Source organism: Theobroma umbraticum, unplaced genomic scaffold (genome assembly GCF_002168275.2).
Source record: "Theobroma umbraticum cultivar Fairchild unplaced genomic scaffold, ASM216827v3 scaffold_51.0, whole genome shotgun sequence".
Lineage (NCBI taxonomy): Eukaryota > Viridiplantae > Streptophyta > Magnoliopsida > Malvales > Malvaceae > Theobroma > Theobroma umbraticum.
Window position 1 is genome coordinate 3,689,462 of NW_018397260.1, and position 8,332 is coordinate 3,697,793.

The following is an 8,332-nucleotide window of genomic DNA, read 5'->3' on the forward strand; positions in this document are numbered from 1 at the left end:
AGTTTATCCTTATTTATTAAAATGCAAGTTTAATATATTTATATTTTTTATTCTTAATTTTAAATCTCTTAAATATATTTTTAATATCATGTGTTTTATTTTTATTTTTATTATAATTTTATATATTTTAATATACATTTTTTACTATAATTTTTTATATTATGTATTTTATTTTAATTTCTTTTCTTTTAAAAGATAATATCAATTTTATTGACAATCACCATAACTACTGAAAATAATAAAAAAATCATCGAAATCTATATAAAAAAATAAATTATAATATTATAAAATATTTTTAATAAAGTAACAAAGTTGAAAGGTAAAAATATCTTTAATAACATTGTAAAGTATAATGCAATCTGATTGCATTGTAATCTTATATTGCAGTAGTTTGTTGTAAAACAAACACTATAATATAATTTAATTGAGCACATTACAAGAATACGCTCCCTCTTCTCTCATACCAAACGTTATCTAAAAGATTAAAATTGTCATGATGTTATTACTTTAGAAGAACATGTTATGGTTAAGGAATTGAAAGCTGCAATTTGCAATTTGGAATTTCGAGGAATTGAAATCACGATGGTTACAATTTTAATGTTTTCAAAAATATGTGACCTTTTTGTTGAAAGATGAGTTGATAGAGTTTGTTACCGACTTTCATCATAATGGGATGTTAGAAAGAAGCTTACATTCGTGTTTTATTACCCTTACACCAAAAATGTTGCAAATTAATCTCACTTAACTAAAGGAGTATAGGTCGATTAGTTTGGTCAATTCTTTGCATAAAATACTGGCTAAAATCCTATCCTATAGGTTGGAATGGGTGGTGAATTTGGTTGCTGGTGACAATCAAAGTGCATTAATTAGTGGGAGACAAATCATGGATGGTATATTGCTAGCAAATGAAATCACTCATATAGTGTGAAGAGGAGAACCTGTAATGAGGGAGGAGTGATTTTTAAAATTGATTGTGAGAAGTCCTATGACTGCTTTTCATGAGATTAATTTTTTGACGACAGTGATGATGAAAATGGATTTTCAGGAAAAATGGTATAAATGTATTAAGGAGTGCATATCTGCCGTCACTGTGGCAGTTTTGATTAATGGATCGGCTATGGGGAGTTTCCTATCAGTAGAGCACTGATGAAAGGGGTGGTCCTTTATCTCCGTTTCAGCTCTTCATGTCGTATTCCTCAAAGCTAAAGATTTAAATCTGTTTTAGAGGAATTAAAATTTTTACTTCAGGTATGACCATTTCTAAAGTATCTTGCAATCAACTACTTCACTATCAAATTGACTACTACCTCTCTAACTTTCTTTTTGAGGCTAAACATTTAGTTCAATACTGCATGTTTCGCTCCTAAGTTTTAGTTGTTTCAAATCCATATAAGAAAAAAAAAAATGAAGGCCAATTTTTGTATTTATTAAAAAAGAAATCAAAGTGATATAGGATGATATTTTAATGAAATCAAGTCAAATTATTAAAATATTCTGGCAAACAATTATGGCAAACGGTTTGAAAGTAATAAATAACAGATATATATATATATATATTTAATTTTAGTTACAACTGGAATTATCAGAGTGTTGGACCCTCGATATTTGTGATATTTGGCCATAAGGGAGTTTCATCAACGTGAGCGATGAGCGATGGCATGTGCTATAGCAATATTAGTTGGCAGAAAGGAAAGGGACAAATTAACTTGTAAATTTACAACTGACCCACCCCATGTTTTCCACAGGGAACTCATTACTATTAATATTTACTTAAGAATTAATTAATACAGCCACATCTGCTGCTTTCACGCCACGTCCTGATCAGGTGGTTAAAGCCCTCAAGTCCACGGGGGTTTTTATGTGAATGCATTAAATATTTATTATTATTTTTCTTAGTTTATTTTTATTTAATCAATAAAACCCCACCACTGCGATGTACACTGGTCGAATCAAGATTTTAGATTGAGAGATGAAAATGAAAAATTTAATATTTCAGGGATGAAATTATAAAATATTTAAATGCAAAAAATATAAAGTTCTAAAATTTTGGGGGGGTTTGGGCCCCTACTAGCCCCCACTCCCTCTGCCTCTGCCTATATTGCTCTATTTTCTTGTCTTATATATGTTTAATTTACTATTCATCTTACTTTGGACTTACATTATCCAATGAGAGTGTTACAAATATTATAAGCTAGTTATGTAGGTTGTATTTTCCTTTTTTCTTCTGCAGGTGATATTTGGTTTACACAATAAGAGATATTTCTTTCATACCTTATAAAATCTCGCGATTTCAGTTTCAAAATTCAAACTCGAGACTTCCAATATGAAATCTTAAACTCTAACCGTTGGATGTTTTCCTCGGAAATATCTGTTAGTAAATTGTGAGAGTTTGAATTTTAATAATAATAAAAAAATACCAATTTATTGTTCTCTTTTTTTTTTAATTAGTAAAACTCTTGAATTTCCTATTTCTTTCTTTGTATTTCCTTGATTTCAATATTGTATTTAACACTAATGATGAACAACAGTAGTAATAAGAGATATGAACGCAAACACCAGTTATTTGCGTCTGACAGGACTCTTCAAGAAGAGCATGGATCAAAGAAAAATGGTCAACTTGCTCTAGCGTTCAAGAAATCGAATAAAGTAAGAAAATAACTCAAATTCATAATTTAGGGAATATATCATCTTGATTGTATTGAAAAACACGCCATTGGCTTCATGTGCAGCATCAACAACATGATTTTGAGGGCAAAAACCCAAATAAAAATAAAAAGAGAAGAACGGTCCTTAATTAATTAGGATTTGTTAAGAACTTATCCCAAAAAGAAGTCCCATTGATATTTATTAAAATCAATTAGCCAACTAGGCCAAGGCTGTTCAATGTGAATCAACAATACACTTAATACAATAATCAAACTCTGTATTATTCACCAAAAATGTAGGAAAAAAAAAAGTGCTCAAGAAATTTTGTTTTGATATTAATACAACCAATGCAGCATTATTTTTTAAAATTAAATTATAAACACAATGCATAAAAGTATAGGTGCAGGCATGAAATAGAAACCAAAAATATTACCGAGTGCCTAACCGAGTGCACAGCTCGATTTATCTCCACTCATAGCCTTCGCAATTTCCCTCAGAATAAACTTCTGTACTTTCCCTGTTGACGTCTTGGGAAGCTCTTCCTGAAACACCACCGTCTTCGGCGCCATATAATGCGGCAGCTTATCCCTACAATACTCTATAATCTCCTCCTCAGTTGGTTTCTGAGTCAACTCATTATCAATATTCTTCTTCAAACTCACAAAAGCACACGGCGTCTCACCCCAAAACTTATCAGGCCTAGCCACCACGGCCGCCTCATTAACCGCCGGATGCGAATACAACACTGACTCAATTTCAGGGCTGCTTATATTTTCTCCACCGCTTATAATAATATCCTTTGAACGATCCTTAATTTCCAAATAACCATCAGGGTGAATTACCCCAACATCTCCACTGTACAACCAACCATTTTCTCTCATGCAATTGGATGTCCCTTCAGGGTCTTTGAGGTATCCCAACATGACACACCCACCTCGTAAAACAACCTCGCCAAGTGTTTTACCGTCGCGTTTGACGCTTTCTCCTGTCTCAGGGTCAAAGACGTCAACTTCCGTGAAAACAGCAGATTTAACTCCCTGTCTTGACTTTAGCCTGGCTCTTTCTGTTAACGGTAGCTTGTTCCATTTCTTTTTCCATGCACATGTCACAACGACTCCTCCTGTTTCAGTTAACCCGTAACCGTGGCTCACCACAAAGCCCATTGACTCGGTCCGGCCTAGCACGGGTGCTGGTGGGGGTGCACCGGCTGTTAGAATTTGGACAGGGCGGTTCAGTGGTTCGAGGTGTGAAGAATTTGATAGCAAGTTGAGCACCACAGGCGCACCGCACATGTGGGTCACGCCATGTTGTTCAATCAAGCGATAAATAACCGATGTGTCAATCTTTCGGAGGCAAATGTTGGTCGCACCTACGGCAGCCATTCCCCAAGGGAGACTCCACCCATTAGCATGGAACATGGGTAGGGTCCACAAGTAAACAGGCTGATTGGGAACTGACCAATCAAGCAAAGTAGCCATGGTGATTATGAAAGCTCCCCTGTGGCTTAGGATCACACCTTTGGGAGAAGATGTTGTACCCGATGTGTAGTTTAACACCATTGGCTCCCACTCACTCTTAGGCCTGACCCATTTAAACTTTGGATCACCATCTTCTAAGATCCCCTCGTAATGATCAAGAAAATGGACAGAAGATGATCGGTTTTTGCTGCCTGAGTCCTTTTCATCGTCGATGAGGACAAGTTGCGGGGCTTTGGTTTTGCTCGGAAACAAAGAGATTGCCTCAAGAACAAGAGAACTAGACTGGTGATCAACAAGAACGAGCTTGGATTCGCTGTGCTGTAAGAGTACGGACAAGGTGTTGGCATCAAGGCGAGTGTTGATGTTGTTAAGGACAGCTCCCGACATGGGGACGGCGAATTGGAGCTCGTACATGGAGGGAACGTTGGGGGCGACAACTGAAACTACTTGGCCTCGTTGGATGCCAAGGGAAGTCAGCGATGATGCCACCTGGAGACATCGACGGTGGGTTTGAGACCACGTGTATGAAATGTTGTTGTAGATGATGGAAGGGGAGTCGCCATAGGCAGTGGCAGCTCTCTCCAGGAAGTCTAAAGTTGTCAGAGGGGGTGAGTTTGCAGGGTTTGGCAATAGGAGTTCCATTGATATTAAAAAAAGAAGATGGGTTTGGTGACCTTCTGATTAAAATTGATCTAAGTTGTGAAGATCTTTTATAGACAAAAGAAATTAATTACTAGTATAAATAAATATTGGTTTCACGTTAACGACATTGGAATTTGGAAGGGTAGAATATAGAAGACATCTATTAGCATTGATTATATTTTACAGTGGAATTATAGCCCAACCCCATTCAAGACTCCTGCTTGCCAATGGTAGTAGCCTCTTGCTAAAATATCAATTGTTTAGTTTTAACAAGAAAATATGCTCACTAGATAACTAAAAGGAGAAGCATTCCAAATTGAGCATAGGGCTGACAATACATCAAATACAACTGAACTCACAAAAGCCTAAACACAGACTTGCAGATCACCAGATTGGAAGTTGCCTTGCATCATTCTTGAATAGTATAAATTAAGTTACGAAATTTTAGAGAAGTCAATTCCTATGATCTGGCTGATAATGGTGGAGAGAAAAAAAAACCTTTTAAATTAATTAATTGAATATAAAAGGAAACTTGAACTGCAAATTTGCAACTACTAAAACCTTATCTTTTCCAGAGAAATGGATTAATAATAAGAACACAAATCTAATTAAAATAATACTAATCTTCCTTCTTCATTATTCATTTACGCAGCTTATTGCCAAAGCAAATTGTTGCCAAGCTATCTTAGACCATCAATAATGTGAAGCACGTCCGTGATGCTTGGATCAATACAAGATTTGGGTGGATTGCTACTACCTTTTTTATTTGGATTCACTGCAAATGGATCAATCAGCAAGTTGGCAATACTGTTACTAGTATAATTCATTTATATTATTATACATTGTTTCTTAGATTTTGAGGATTTTGCTTTTAATTAATGCTTCTAATTATTTGCACTGACTAATGATTATGGTGAAAATTGTCATCAAATGTCCTCTATATAAAATTCTAAAAATTCCAAGTATACACCCATAAAAAGGTAATCATAAGCAATGAAATAAAAATAAAACCATAACTATAATTAAAATAATCTTCCTTTTAGGATGTTCCAAAATTATGTCTTTTTTTCATTTCCAAATACATTATTATTTATTTTTAATAATTCTTCTTTTACTTTTTTGCATTCCAAACCATGCGTTTAACATTAATTTTACCACCAAAATTAAAACTTTAACGTAAATTAAATTAAAATCAAAGACTTCTTATTAATTTTCATAAAAGTCACATAAAGACAAATAATGGAAATGAAAAGTGGAATTAATTTAAATTGTTAAATTACTTCATCATTTATCAATTTATTCAATTGTTATAGTAATTAATGGCAACATTCTATCCAATACATATCTCATCATAGTATTCGCATTACAATCTTAATTATCATTCTTATTGTAATCAAGTATAAAAAAAATGCGTTTTGACTGGGTGTTTAGCCAAACTTTTCGACCATTATGCTTTTATATATAATTGCACTTCCATAACACATCTCAATCACAATATTAATATCAATTTAGGCTTAATTCATTTGTAAGTTTTGTTCCAAATCAACAATGGTCTTTAATTATATGTAGTCCTTATATATTTGCATAAAGTAAGTTGTTTTTTTTTTTAATTTTATTACCAAGGTAAAAAGGTAGAAATTTCTTAGTCAAGACTAGGTAGAGGTAGAATCTTATCCAAATTCTTATATGTAGTCCTGACTTTTTTGGAGTGATGTTTTCCAAGCTTCGAGAGCTTGGGATTTCAGTTGGTGTGTCAGTGGTAATGCCATCAAGAATTTGGATCGCACCGGATTTAATGCCTTCGATAACTCTATGATTCACTTTGCTGGTTTCATTAAAAAGTATAGTCTTATGGACATTCCGATGACAGAGGGTAAGTTTACTTGGTGCAACTTTTGGGAAAATGTATCCTTTAGCAAACTTGACCATTTTCTCCTTGCGGCTGAATTCATGGAGCATTTTCCAGAATGTTTGTTGGCGTTATCTTCAACCATAATCCTGTTATTATTTGTCTCGATAGTTGCAATTAAGGATCTAAGCCTTTTTTTTCTTTTTTAATTACTAGTTAGAGGATCGTAGTTTTAATAACATGTTTGCTTTTTCTTGGAAAAAGACTAAGAACTTTAATGGTAGAAAGGCCGCTATTGAGCATCGACTCAAAGGCACCGAATGCCATATCAAGAAATGACAGCGGGACACTTTTTGTAGTCTTGTCTAACTGGATTATCAACGTCTTTTTGAAGAAATTCAGCAAGGGACTTTGAATGAGTAGATTTGGAACTCCTTTAGAAGCTCAAACAAGAATTATGGCAGCTCTTTAGAACTAAAAAGAAAGCTTGGCATCAAAACTCATGCGTCAGGTGGTTTTTAGAAGGTGATCATAACACTTAATACTTTCACAATGCGGCTTCCGGTCAATGCAAAGCCAACTTTATAGGTAAAATTTCTTCTCAAGGCCTTGTAATAGAGGATCCGATTGGAATCAAGGAAACAATTGCATTGCACTTTGAAAATTTATATGGTTCTAGGGCCATCTAATTTAACAATGACCTTCCTAAGTTTGATGGGCAAGCTAAGGCAGAACTTGAAATACCGTTCTCCAAGAATGAGATTTGGGAAGTTATCAATGGCTACGATGGGAACAAGGCTCTAGGGCCGAACAGATTTAACTTTTGCTTCTTTAAGATAGTGGGGGGTTATCAAGGATAAAGTTATGAAATTTGTTACTGATTTTCAATCTAGGAATTCCTTGGACAGAGAGATTAATGCCTCTTTTATTACTTTGGTCCTTTAGTGTGATAAGCCTAGTTCTTTTCATGACTGTTAACCGATCAACTTGGTAGGCTATTTGTATAAAATTATTTCTAAAGCCCTCTCCTTGAGATTGAGGAAAGTTACTGTTGATGTGGTGGGCATTAATCAGTTTGCCTTCATCCATGGTAGGTAACTTTTAGATTGTGCTTTCATAACCAATGAGATGGTGGATCTTATGCAAAAGAATCGGCATGGTGGACTTGTCTTTAAAGTTGACTTTGAAAAGGCTTTGGATAGTGTCTCTTGGGAATTCTTAGAGTATGTTACAAGGCTAATGGGTTTTGGCATCAAATGGTGTTCTTAGGTTATGGCTTGCATCTCGACTACCACCATTTTGTGCCTTAGTTAATGGCACCCTGATAAGGGAAATTCATATGAAAAGAGGCCTTAGACAAGACTGCCTGCTATCTTCCCTCTTTAACTTAGTTTTGGAGGCTTTAAGTGCTTTGATGTATAGGGCTATTAATCATAGCTCACGAGAGGAATTACGATGGTGACTTTGGCATTTACATTGCACACCTCCAGTACACCGATGACATAATAATCTTTTGCAACCTAACTCTTAATTTTCTTTCTTAATATTAAACAGCTATTGAGGTACTTTTAGATGGTTTTAAGTCACGAGATCAATTTCAGAAAAAGCTGCCTCTACGATGTTGGCATTGACCATTCTATTCTGACTCCGTAAGCTGATTTGATTTTTTTTTTTTTGAAAGTTGAAGATATAATTTCATTAGCAAGAGGCTTTACAA

At 34.6% G+C, this 8,332-nt stretch overlaps 1 pseudogene; it reads right to left on the reverse strand.

Moving 5' to 3' along the window:
* Positions 1-2,951: 2,951 nt before the first annotated feature.
* Positions 2,952-4,785, reverse strand: LOC110416999 (2-methylpropanoate--CoA ligase CCL4 pseudogene; annotated as a pseudogene).
* Positions 4,786-8,332: the final 3,547 nt, after the last annotated feature.